Source organism: Tympanuchus pallidicinctus, unplaced genomic scaffold, assembly GCF_026119805.1.
Source record: "Tympanuchus pallidicinctus isolate F22 unplaced genomic scaffold, pur_lepc_1.0 scaffold2, whole genome shotgun sequence".
NCBI lineage: Eukaryota > Metazoa > Chordata > Aves > Galliformes > Phasianidae > Tympanuchus > Tympanuchus pallidicinctus.
In genome coordinates this window covers 41,346,285-41,360,130 of record NW_026294721.1, presented here as the reverse complement: position 1 = coordinate 41,360,130, position 13,846 = coordinate 41,346,285, and the positions used below count along the sequence as shown (strand labels likewise).

Sequence of the window (13,846 nt, the reverse complement as noted above, 5' to 3'; positions counted from 1 at the left end):
CTCGTGTTGTTGGGATTCTTCTGCTAGAAGAGGAAGTTGCTATAGGTGATGTTTTCAAATTTGAGCTAGTTCATGCTACAGATGTATTTAAGACTGGTGATGTGGAAAGCCTTTGCAAGTCAGGGATTAATAGCCTGGATGTGTAGAATGGCCTGGACAAAACTAAGAGTTGTATAGGGCTTCTGCAGTTAATGTTAAGACCTTGTGTACCAAATTATCGGCTGCTGTGAGATTCAGGAACTTTGTCTGAAAGTTCATCTGGTGATCAAGAAATCTTCCTTAAGTAGTTTTGCCAAAATTGGACAGTCCAGCAAAAAGTTGCTCCCAGTCTGACAGTTCATTTAGGAGTTGGGAGGACACTGTTTCTGCTGGTGTCGATATTTTTGTTGATTTCTTACAAAAGTGAGCTCAAGCACACAGTACCGTTTTTTCTTCACTCTTCCTCCTGCATTTTTTGTTCTATCTTTTGCATATAATTTCTTCCACTTTTAACCAAATTAAATACAAAGGTATAAAGCACAGAAGTAATTAAGCTCAGGTGAGAAAGGTGTCAGACATGAGAATGAGGTACAGTATTGCTCTCACCAAAGCAACACACACCACCACTGGTTGTAGTGAAAAAACATTGTAGGGAGCTGTCCTGACAGTAAGAAAACCTACAACTTTTTAGACATCAGCCAAGTCAACATAAATGGTGAAACTATGTAGGAATGCATATTTTCAGTAACGCTATTCCTACATGAAAGATTTGCTTTCAAAAGAGATCATTAAAAAAAAAATCTTAAATAAAATAATAGTATATATCATCTGTGACAGTAAAAGAACTATAAAAACTATGTAATAAACTATAAAACTATAAAGCATTTACCAAGTGAACTATGAAGCCTGGCATTCACTGAGGAAAGTAAGATGGAATTTCTTCTGAAAGATCTTGAGAGGTTTCTGAGAACATCCTCAGTGTGTGTATTAATCTGCTTCATTCCTGATTCTAGCTATGAAAATATGCTGTTTGTTACTGCATGAAACTGGTGCCATTTAATGCATATAGTGTATATAGCTTGTGGAGAGGGATTAAAATCAGCTTATTCCTTATTTTCTTGATTTTTTTTTTTCTATTCCTTGAATGTTCATTACTTTTTCTGATAGCGATCTCATATATGCCATATGGAGTGGTCCATACTTGGAGTATAATTAACAATTGCTCATGCATGCCTTGGGAATGCAATGAATAGAGTGAGTTCTGTGGAGGGATGTCTACAATTCAGCTCACTTTTCTACAGTGTGGGCAAATCAGATTTTAATACAGAAATACAGAATCATAGAAACCATGATCTTTAAAAAACTGGAAAGGACTCAAGTTTGAGAAAGTAAAAGGTGGATGATATCAGAGGGAGCAAGTTCTGTTAGAGCTCCCATCAGCTGTGGACTGCATCTGTGTGAGTAAAGTAAACAACAGCAGAGAGTGAATTCTGGCTCTCAAGCTGTGTATGTGCATGGAAACTGCCTGCTGGATGTAGTTCTTGGGCTGTGATAACAGCAGGATTTGGAAAATGCCATGTTCTGCAGACTTAGTAGAGCTGATGGTTGGACTCCTGTGCCCAGAAGTGATTTTTGGCACTGTATTTCTGACTGGTACAGTTTCAGCCCGCCTGTCTGCCTCTGAATACTTGAACTTATTCAGCCAGTCTGTTATTTCAAAGTTCGTACAATATATGCAGACATTTGGTGTATTGTGAGAAGCACTTAGCATTTGAAGATACCTTAAATTCTTCCCTGACCTTCTGAACCTGACTTAGGCAGATCTTCATTAGCTTGATTAATGACATGAAATGCCTACTGAGCTGGGAGTGAGGAAGTTGCTTTGCAGTAGTGACAACTGCTCTTCTGAGGGTCAGATGTGTCACTGATCTGTGACTCTTTTGGAGCTTGCAGCTCCCATGCCATAGGAAAAGGGAAAGCTCACAGGTACTGTGGAAAGAGCATCCTCAAGCAGCCAGATTCTGGTTACCCAAGTCACACAGTCGTCTCTCAAGATGTGTCCTAAATATTAACCTATTGAACCAAAAACGTAACAAATCAATGGAAAATGCATGGTTCACTGCTCAGTTTTGATAGTATCAGAAAGGAGAATCAAAGATGAATGGATGTAACTATTTTCTAAGCCTATCTATAATGCTTTTAGCTTGGTTTCCAGAGGAAGTGGTGTGTATGTACTAATCCTCTCTTCTGTTTTTTTTCTTCCTCCCCAGTAACTCTTTCCCTGAACAGATTTCAGCAAATCAGACAAGTATGTCAATCCTTATGAGTTTCGTCTGGCCAAGTGTAGATGAGAGAATTGTCAGTGTCTCCAGCAAGGGAGAATGGTGTTTAAGCTCAACAAAAGATGAGCAGAGATTACACAAAGATGAGCAGTCCTGTAAAGTCCACAAGTGAAGGAAGTACTTCACGCTGGATTTTCTTTTATCATTTGAGTTCCATAGGAAACTAGAGATCCAAACCCTCTTTTCAGGTACTTACCATCATACCTCCGTCTTTTTCCAGAGGAAATATTTTGCAAATGGGATGAAAGTTAATAAACAGAAACTACTTGGGAAGTCTAGGTGTCTGCAGGTCTGCCTCAATGGATAAGATCAGTGATTGCTTAAAGAAGAGGAGAGCATCTGGTATTCTCAGGAACTTGCACTGCTCAATGCAGCAAGCTGCAGAAAGATCCAGCTTGCGTGGTCTTGCAAAATGCTATGTGCTCTGAAACCTGCATGTGCTATGACTTGCTAACGGTGATAACAGACATGGGCCAAGAGATTGGTTGTGCCCTGATACTGAGATTTTAAGAGACCATGTTTGAGGATGCCCAGATTCCTGTAGGACAGAAACCTACCCTCATTATCTAGTTTCTTAAAATCTGTGCTTCCTTTCCATAGTATGGATCCAGCAATTAGATATGTCACTTCAGAGATGGAGGTAGTATTGGTGAAGCACAAATGTGATATGCACCTTCCAGTCTCTGTGAAGCAATGACTCCATAATGAAAGAGATCGCAGGACATGCCACTCAGGCCAACACAACATCAGATTCAACCTGAAGAATTCAAGCCTGCCTTAGTTCTTATCTTTCCAAAAGTTGCATCATGCTTGTTCATAATATTAGTAATTTTCACAGCTCATGTGTTACATTTAGCTGAAGGAAAGCATTTGAGATGTCTTCTATAGTTTTCCTAAAGACTGCTGCTTTCAGATCTGAGAGTGATCTTCCAGATCACCACCTTTGGAAGTGCCTGTTCCTTGTTGTCTTTGAGGTGAGACTGTGTGAATCCAATGTGAATCCAACCCCAATTGCTGTGCCCTTACTGTGTTGCAACTGGCTCCCTTCTGTGCCTTTTCATGCTTCATTTAGGGTACCAGGCCAAGTGCAAGGCTAGGGTAACAGCAGAGCTGCGTGCAAAACTTCTGGTTTCTGGAAGGGAAGGGATTTGAAGGAAGACATTGCTTGTTTTCTGACTTTTTCTCTAGATTTTCTGTTCCATTTCCTGTGTGTCTCCACTTCCTTAGTGTCTCCCAACAAATCTTGGTTTCTCTCTCCTTTTTTCTTTTTTTCCCTGTTAACTCCACAGCTGTTCACTTCATATTTTTATTCTCCTCTGGTTTTCACCATTACTTTATTATTCCAGGTAAATCTCATTTATGTGTTTGGAGCCTTCTCACTCCGTTTAAGCTCCTTTCTGACACTTTCCCTCCTTTGTATTTTATCAACACTGTCACTGCTGGGACTGCCTTAATTCACGCACTATGACTTGGGTGAACAGCAAACCTGCCTGGGTACTGAAGAGAGATTGTTTGAAAACAGAATCGGATCTCTGGAGATCTAGTCCAACTCCTTTGCTAAAGCAGGTTGGCTAGAGTGGGCTGCCAAAGCAAGCCTGAGCATCTTCATTCTTATCAGAACAGTGCTGTGTCTCTTCCTGATTGTGGTCTGACTTCTTGAGGCTTTAGGGATGTGGAGAGCAGGGTGCTGTTAGGAGCACTTGTCTCTGATCACCAATAAGGGAGAAGAACTCTGAGCAGAGCTGCAGCTACCCAGCGCCATTTGATACATTCATATTGGATTTTCAGTACAGTGAACCTGGGAATGTTAATGGTGCTCACATCCAAGAGAGACAATGAAAATGAGCACTTGCTCTCAGCTATTTCAGTTTGCTATTATTTTGGACCATTGGCTATGAATCAAGTTCAAGCCGGACTGCACACAAATCACCTAGAACTGTGCGTAAAAGGTCTCTGATAAAATTAGCAGAGGAGCCGCTAGCCTCATGCAGCTTAAGTGAGCCATCATTGCATATCTGCCCCTAAATGTCAGTGCTGCTCTTCCAGCTTCTGTGCTGCTTTACATTTGAGAGAACAGCTCTGGCAATGCTTGATTGCTGCTGTACGCTCAAACATTGCTTATATGCATTGCCTTCCTGTATGGCATTTTGTGAGTATGCTGAGTGACTGCTGAAGGTTAATAGGACTTGTGACAGTGGGAACTGATGTTTGTTATGGCTCTGATGGCAGGCAGGTAGCGATGGGGCGACTCTACTGCGTTGTCCTTCGCATGACCTTTCCTGTTGCTGGAAGAAAGAGGCTTGTTTCTCTGGCTTCTTTGCAGAAGTGTAGCAGGGCTCTGAAATCATCAGCATCTACCTCACAGACTCCTCTTTCATCCATTCATGGGTGTAGTGAGGCGGGGAGAGAACAGTGAAAAGAAATGCAAGTTTGTACAGGAAATGGTAGAGGACTTGGACAACTTCTATTCCAGACCCTAGAGCTGTGAGGCTTTGTATGTTTGTCAATAATCAGGAGATGGGACATTTCACATGTCTTTAATTGTCTCACTGATTTTCTTTCATTGAGGGAATGCTTCTTTTTGTGGAAGTTTCTCTTCACTGAGAAGATGAACAGTACAAAAGCTGCTTTGGGCATCTTGCGCAGTACAGAATTGAATGAGCAGAAGTGCCCCTGGCTGTGCTGCATTTATTTAGGGAGGTTAGTGTATTGCAACACAACTAGGGGCAAGTGAATCTTGCCCTGAATCAAAAACAGCTTAAAAAGAAATTAAAATTGACTTCCTCAGGCCACATATATTTGTTTTCTTTCTGCAGTCTTTCCCTCATCACTGTTGGTACGTACAGTCTAATGGGTACTAGGGGGCCAGAAGTGTGATGGATTTTAATGTCACAGAGAAAGTACTGAGAATGTGTGAAGCACATTGGGGAAAAAAAAGAAAAAAGGTCCTTGGATTTCATTGCACAAATAAATGTCAGAATGAAACAGATGTGGCATTGCTTCATCTTCCTGCTACCCAAAATCAATCACACAGAAGCATTAATAGGACCAAGAAGTACTATGTTGCTCTGGTGCAAGTGAGATACAAGGTCTAGAACAAACCTTTCTGACCACTTACATGCCACTTAAAACTTCAGAACGGGTTTAGTAGCACTTCCACCCAGCATCTTAGTACAGTTCCTGCATGTTATCAAGCCTGAACTGGTACAGTGTGTCTGATGCTGTGCTGTGGGGCCTCAGTTCAAGCTTGTTTTACCCCTTTTAAGTTACTTAAGGTGCACTGAATGTGAAAGATGCAAGTGTTACACTATGCACTGTCAGCAGGTTGTGAGTCAGTGGTGAGGCATTGGTTCCTATTTCCCCGTGCTGAGCCTGGGGTTGGGAGCCCATCTCTCAAGGGCTAATATAGAGGTATGGATATGATCATAGGGGAATTTAGCACCGTGTAGCAAATGCTCAGGAGCGCATCAGTTACTTATTGGTGGCTTTTACTAGAAATCCTGTAAGGAGAAAAAGGCTGAGTTTGCTTTCCTTTTTCTCTCTCTTCCCCACTGCTTTCCACAGGGAGGCTGTTTTCTCACTTGGAGCAAAATGCCATATCTATAAGTTAAACATGTAAGATTTAGAAAAATAGAAAATATTTCACAACACGTTGTTTGTAAAACAGTATTAAAATATTTTTTGCTTTTTTAGTTAAAATATTCCTTGTTACAAGACAGTCTCTTGTGATTACTGTCTTTCCAGAGTCTGTATCACAAAGCAGCGGATTATCATGTCCATGTCCATGGCAAGAGCACACTTGTGGCCAGGCCTAGATCTTAAAATTTCTTTTCCTTCATTTCACACAATTTCTGCAAGCATTACAAGAGGCTTAGCACATCCACCTTGGTCTGGAAACAGTCTAATCTTTATTTGCCAAAATGATAGTTTAAAACTAGAAACTAGCCTACGAGCCCTTGTGTGTGAATTGAGCAAATAATTGTAACATCTTCTGTGTCTCCCATGGCGTTATTCTTATTTAAAAAAAAATAATAAAAAAGCCAAAAGCAAACTCTGAATGTTTCTGTAACCCATTGGGTGCACAGACAATAAAATTGCTTTATGTGTGTCCCTCTCTTACCCTTATCTTTCTTCAAAGTAACAAAAGAGGAAGGCAATAAAAACAAATACTTTACAGCATGGTAACCTCTGAACTGCACTGCTTTAAAGGAGTAACCATATAATGTAACACAATACAATGGTGCTGTTTCCTTTTGTGAAGCCCAGCTGAAATGTAAGGTGAGGGCTAATTCCCATGTGCAGCTTTTGAGCTGCTTCTTCAAAATTTGTTTTAGTTAATGTGGTACAGATGTCTAGAGTTACTGATACAGCAATCCCCTTAGAGGCTGTTTCAATTAATATATAACAGTATAAAATCATTAATCGTTTGGGATGGAAATCCCAGCTCCTAAATACTTCATTAGTGTAAAACCTTAATGTAGAACAGAATGGCATGAATACCACCATTTCTTGCTTGTGGGCTAAAAAAAAATGAAAAAGTAATTAAAAAAAAAAAAAGCCAAACAAGCAAAAAGACAAACAAAAAAAGCTCTCTTGTCCTAATTGAAAAAAAAAGAGAAGCCCAATATGTTGGAAGAACTCACTGGATTCAAATCAGGATAAAAGCATAGTATTTATCTTGAAATTTAAACAATACTTTCTTTATTTGGAAGTATTGGGTTGAAAAGAGCCTCCTGATTTTTGAAGAGACCTTACAAACTGGGCACTTCCAGATTTCCCCCATTCCTCTTTTCCTTTTTTTTCTTTTTCTTTTTTTTTTTTTTTTTTTTTTTTTTTTGTCAGCATTGTTGTGAGTTCTCCTCATTTGCTATTTGGGGCTCTCATGAAAGGATCTTTTTAGGTAAATCATGGCAGTATCATAAAGGATGTCCTTTAAATTCAAACTAATTCAACTGCTTGTGGTCATACTTAAGTCATTCTTTTCTCACTGCACAGCTGTTCTGTATCTTTCTTCTGGAAGATAAACGCCCATCAGTAACTCGTGCACTCTGCTCAGGGACAGAGTAATAACTTTTCATGGGACCATGAAACCCTTTTTAAAGAACACTTTGCCTACAAGCTGTCCAATGTACTTTGCTGGGACAGTTCTTTGCTGCCAGGGTGAGTCTGCATTCCTGCTGAATCCCTGGATGCCTCAGACATAATCCCTCCCAACTCACCCTCCCCTCTCGTGTCCCTGGACATTATGTCATGCTTCTCAGAGCTGCTGTGCTGTGGACCAAAACAGGCCAGATTTACCCATTTCCCTTCTTTTATGATCTTTTATGTAGGAAAAGAGACTGTTGATGGTACAGCTAAGGAGAAATATGTGTTTCTCAGTACTGCAGCCTTTCACATCAGGCAAGAGTAGAATCGAGGTTAATATTGGAGTTCAACTAACAATTTTACCTTCAGAGAGGAGAGGCGCATTGTACCCACCCTACCATTCCTGATCAGTGGAGGAGCTTTCAGGTATAACTTTTTTTTTTATTTTGGTTTTGCACAGAAAGTACTCTGGAATAGATATCAACCTGAAAAGGTTTCAGGAGAGAAGTAGCAGTCCCCTGTGTTTCTTACTTTTCTTGCAAATCTTTTAGCAGAAATATCAGCTGTTTTGCAGCAAAAAGCAGAAAGTGATGTGGCAGTGCTTGATTTGCATCTAATCTTTAGTGTATCTATTCTGATAATGAAATTCATTGAGTTTCCATGTCTTTGGTGTCACAAGGTGATTCTTAGTGCTCTGCGATGCAGGCTTCAAATCAGTAGCTGTCTAGCAGCAGAGGGATTCAACTCATTCCTGAGCTGCAGCCTTGGCAATACCTTGTTGCATTTGCTTTTGTGACAGGATGGCATCTTTGCCTCTGAAAGACATTCTGGAAACTTTTCAGCATGGTAATGTAGAAAGGAGCCACATCCGTGGTCATTAGTTCTAGATAAGAAGCAATACAACAATCTGTATCTCTGTGACAGCAAATAAAAGGTAAATATTGCAGATATGCATAGGATCTAATCTCAGATGCCTAAAGGAGGGAGTAATCTTCTGGGATCCTGCTAGCTATCTAGGGGTAAGAACTGCTCCAGATGGAAGTTCAAAGGGTTGAAATGAAGCTTTGCTGTGGCATTCCACCATGTCTTAATTTCCAGGCAGAAAACCTTGGCCTCCTTGAGCAATCAGCAGCAACTTGGGAGACTGGAAGGAAAATCAACCTCCAAACCATAGTGTTTTTTTCACTCGTTCATTCATGAAGAGGTATAGCAGTCAGAAGGTTCTGTGAGTATTGGGTGGGATAGCTTGGCTGTGAGCAATTTTCTTCATGGTGTTTCCTGGTCCAGTGCCAACCTGAGGTTTTTCCACACTTGCAAAGTTCTTCCAGCAGCAGTTAGAGCAGTCCAGGTGTTTTTAAATGGAGATGTGATAGAGAAATGGCATCTTTGTTTGGCACATGTCTGTGGAACAGATTGCTTCTGCAATCAGATCATTTACTCACTTTCAGTCCATGTTCTCATCTCTTTAAAATAGGCACTATAGTGCTGTCTCATTATGCACAGGCTTTATGGGAGAGGTTCAGTAATCATTATGAAAAGGTCAGATGCTTCCGTGAAGGGCACCTATAAATGAGTCTATAAATAAATATCCTGGAAGCCTTTAGTAGAGGCTAACAACTTATTTATTTTTTATCCTGCTGGTTGCAGGGAATGTATATAAGCACCAGAATGCTGCTAAGTAATTGAGTGCCTTAGTTTTGGTTCGGGTGCACTGAAATACTGTATTTAGCAATTGGCTCTGTATGAAACTTCACCAGCATTGAGCTCATACCAGTGCACAGTATGGATCTATGAAATCTGTGCTAAGTCTTGCTGGAGACCATGTTTCTTAACTGAGAAACGTGTGTTTTACTGAGATGATGCTAGGCTGCAAAATACATCCTCAACAGCAATGTGGTACCGGTCCTTTTCTATTTGGCTTGGAGCAGAAGAAAACTGTTGGTGTTGCTTTTTATTGACTAGTCTGAGTGCTGCTACTTCTTTAGATAGTGTTCAATAGTGTCAGGTCTGTACTTGAAGTGCTCAGTTCTCTAGCAAGGAACTGGTTTAATTCCACATTCTGGCAGTGATTAAGGAAGATAGTAAGAAGTGCCTAATTTACTCTGAGTTCATTCTGCTTTTCAGGAAGGAAATCACTTTCTTGAGCTTCTTGTACACCGATAGGCCAGTCAGTTAAATTTGTGTGTTATCTGCCCATGTGGTGTTTTGACTGTAAGGGGAAAGGCTGTGGTGGAACACAAGGACAGCCACAGTTCTGGTGGATGGCAAGGGATGGGGGAAATCTTGGGCCATCTGGAAGGACAAGGAAGATTGACCCTACTCCCCTGCACCGAAGGATAAACCAATCACAATTTTCTCATTCATGCTTCTCTATAAAATGTTAGGAACTTTCTGGGATTGAGCACATCATAGCAAAATGTGACACCAAGAAGGGAAGGAAATTCTGACCTAAAGGTGCTGTAGAGAGAAGCAAACTCAGAATAAAGATCCTTTTGTCTGGTGATGCCATTTGGTGCCTCTTGGGAAGTTTCTCTCTAGGGAAACTCATTTAATTGCTTTAGCTTTTCGTGTTAGCTTTTTGTGTTAGCTTTTTGTCAGAATTGTTTCAGTATTTCCAACTACTAGAGAGAAGCAGATAAACTCAGTGTGGAGATGTGCAGATGCTCTGGCACCTGATCCCTATTGCACAGCTCCTGAGGAGGTCCTGCTCAGCTCCTTGATCACTGACTACAGTCTGAAGCACAGAAAAGTCACTTTACTTTAACTGCAGGACATAGAGTGCCCCATTTTTTTCTCTTCAACCAAGGAGACTGGAGTAGTAAAGAGAATTTAGTCCCCAAACATCCTAGTACATCTTATTCCATTCTACCCCTGGTTGCAAATATGCTTAGGCCTCTGATTCTTCCTTGTGTCACGTAGTTTAATGATAGATAAATAGAGAACATGATCATTACTCATCTTACAACCCCAAAAGCATTTAGCCAGGCTGGATGTTTATTTTGGATCTGATTTAAATAGCTGTTTTGAAAGAGTGGCCTTTTCCTTTGACAGCCTGATCCCACCTGGGTTTGCTTTTATCAGCAGTGAAGAGAATAGGGCTCGAACCTTCGGTTGCTGCGTGACAGGCAGGTTCATTCCTACCTGATAGGCTTGCGTAGAATTGTCCTGGGCTTTTGGCTCTTTGTGGGTGGGATTTTAATGACTGCAACCTTTCTACTGTTACTGGAGAAAAATCCTGAAAGCCCTCACTACAGAGGAGAGGAAAGCATCTAAGTACATAAAATGAAAAAGCAGGGGCTGTTTTAAAAGTTAAATGCACTGATGCATTAGGAAGGAAAAGAAAAAAAGAATCTGCAGGCTTTGTTCCTGACTGCAGAGTGATCCATTTTAAGAAAGAAGATTTTGTGTCTCATTTTGTCTTCTGTTACTTTTATCTCAGAATAAGAAATGTTCTCCCACTTTGGCATGTGCACTGCTTTGATCCTGGTTGCAGAGAACCACAGGGCAGCCGCTGTCTCTGGTGGGACACTGGAATATTTCAGCACAAGAATGGAGAGAAGGTGCTATACAGAAACTTGTAGGCAACAGAAGATACAGCAAAAGATACAGCTGAAGAGCACGTGTGTTCATGAAGGCGTAGAAGAAAAGAATTGCACTGTATTATCACACTGCCAGCTATTCTGGTGTCTGGCCACCCTTTGTAAGCACCCAGGACAAGTGGCTGTGGTCAGGGTTTGGTTTTTACAGAATGGCAGTGCCTGAATTTTGTAAACTTCTGCAGAATCAGTTCTGAGTGGAGGCAGTATCTCTGGGGCCACGTGATCATATCCGGCAGAAGTTCTGTCTCCTCTGATCTTTGCTGCTGGCTTGAATGCAGATTTGAGCTCCCCAGCAGTGTGTAGCACACCTGTTGCTTCTGGAAGACATCCTTCGGAAAGATGAATAAGCTTGGTGAAGTAATTCAGAAAACATAGGATGTTGGATTTTTGTTGTTTTCTTTTTTGAGGTGATCTTTAGCTCACACCTGGAATCACCTAATACAGTTATGTACTGCATGATATGTTGTGTAATGAGAGTTTATCTGAGCAATGCTCAGTGGTCTGGGAAACAGGCTTAACGTGTGGAGCTCTCTAGCAGGAAAGTTATTCAATTTCTCCCTCTGACCGTGAGCACATCAGCTAGTCTTGTAGCTCATCTGGTTGGCCACTTAATCCTCTTTTGTAAGAAAGGAGTAATGTTGGTCCATGGTACTCATGTGGTTCCATGGGTGGAAATGTTGCTGGCACTGATCTGTTTTGCAGTTTATACCACTTTTGCTCTATTTCATTTCATGGCAGCCTTAAGAGAGGAGTTATATGTGTGATGAGGTTGGAGAAGGCAGAGGAAGGGAGATTTTCTGAGTCAGTGTATCACCATGTCTTTCATGATGCTCACAGAAAATTTCACTTTTCTTTCTCACCTGGTTATAAATTGTTGCTACTTGGGCTTAGTCTTAGTCCAGAATAAGGGGACAACTCCTCTTTGGAACTTTAATCAACACTGAGCAGTTCTAGGTCTTTCCTGAAAGGAGGCACTATATTTTTGCAAGCAAAGAAATGTAGTATCCTGATAACCACTGGAATAGACTCTTTCCTTTAAAGCACAAAGGAAGATTTTTCTCACCTGATGTTGTTTGCTTTTGGAATCTCTACTGAGTTTTGTAGCCATTCTTGACTGCCAGTCCTGCAGGCTCCATTTGCAGGAGTTGGTCTGGAAAACTCTCATTCACACACATACTAAGACTCTCACCATATACAGCCTCAGCTTTTGATACTTTTTATTACTGTCCAGATGCTCTTCAGGAAAGTTTTCACCTATATGTTTCAGTTAGAGAATTGGTGAGTTTGTTCTTTTTTTCCAGTAAGCTAGTGAAATGAGAATAATTTCTTCAGTATTTCTCTGATGTGGCTCTTTCCTCTTGCAGTAGCAGCAAGATGCTTAATCACTATTTATGTTTCCTTCTTTTGAAACAGGTAATAAAGTGTTGCCTTGCCTGGCAAATGTTTGAGAATGATGAATTCTGTAGTACACAAGAAGAGGTCAGATGCTGCATTGAGTATCTTCTGTGGGAAAGGGAATGCTGAACTTCAGCTCAGTATATCACTGCAGAAGCTGTGCCCGGCCATGGGAGATGACAAGCAGTTGCTACCAGCCAAGGTATTCCTGCAAAACCAAAAGCACATTTTGTGCAGGGTTAGAAGATGATGGACTTGATTATGCTTATGGCCTTTTCATTTTAAAGGAAGAGATTGTTACATTTGCTAACGGAGGATAAGCCAGGATATTTGTTCTACAAGTGCTGCTCCTGACAAAATATTTCATCTTTATTTATATTTCTTCATTCTATAATGGCTGCTGTTATTTTTGCCTCATTATTCATAGACCTTTTGAGGATTAATTAAGCAATAATTGTGAACAGGCTAGATTTCTTATTTAAATGTTCCAGATCAGCAAGACAATGAATAAATAAGACAGATTTTGCTAGGGCCTAGAGTGTATTAACATTGTCTCATTTTTCATTAGTTTGATACTGAGCTTTTCTTTCAGTCTGCTGCAATTGCACAGTTGTATATAGAAAAAATCTGCTCCCAAAATCAAGTCGGTAGTTTCAGGGATTTATAAATATTGATGGCTGAATGTGGCTCCTGTTTGCATCATGACATTTCATAGTGGAAGAGAAGAAAATTCAGCATCTGGGCAGTGTATCAAGATCCCTTGTCACTAGCTTTTTTTTCCTCCATTCTTCAGCGTTTCTTTTGTACCTTCATAAGGATAGTGACATTTTTTTTTCCTAGAACTGAACCTATTTGAGAAACAAATACTTTGCATGAATAAAGCCAATAGCTGACTGATAATTTTATGCTATGCTTGTTAAAAAGCCTACCTATAAACATTACCTTATGCTGTGCTCTCAGACGTTGTGTTGTTCCATGGTCTTGATCTGAGCTGTCATAGCTGTAATAGCTCAATTATGTGAAGCAGGTGCTTGAGTTCTTCGCCAAGTCTGGAAATAAGGGGTAAATCGTGTGCGTGTCCCTAGAAACTGAACTATGTGATTTTCTGTTTCTGCGAAGTTCATCACAGAATGGAAGATACTTTTGTGCATTTGTGTCCTGCTGAGCTAGAGGTATTCTTCAAAACAGAGATGCACAGAGCATTAATCCATTTTTCACCCAAGTTCTTTTATTCCAAGGAAAAAAAAAAAAAAATCATCCTTATGTTAAGCTGTGGTCAGATTAGATACCAGAAATTTGAATACTAGGGAGAAAAGGAATGGCTGCCATAAGAAATCAGAGAAAGTTTATATTCACTCTGGAAAAATTCCTATTGTACCTATGCAACTGGTGACATCTCAACATCTTAGAGCAGTTGTTGTCCCAGATAGGGACTTTCGTGTGTTT

General features: G+C 40.5%; 1 long non-coding RNA gene across 1 annotated transcript in view; it reads left to right on the top strand.

Annotated features, from left to right (window-relative positions):
* The window catches only part of LOC128080608 (uncharacterized), a 28,236-nt gene extending 15,640 nt beyond the window's left edge, over positions 1-12,596 (top strand). The window contains exon 4 of the long non-coding RNA XR_008206801.1: positions 12,419-12,596. This is a non-coding gene — a long non-coding RNA (uncharacterized LOC128080608). The remainder of the gene's footprint in view (positions 1-12,418) is intronic.
* Positions 12,597-13,846: the final 1,250 nt, after the last annotated feature.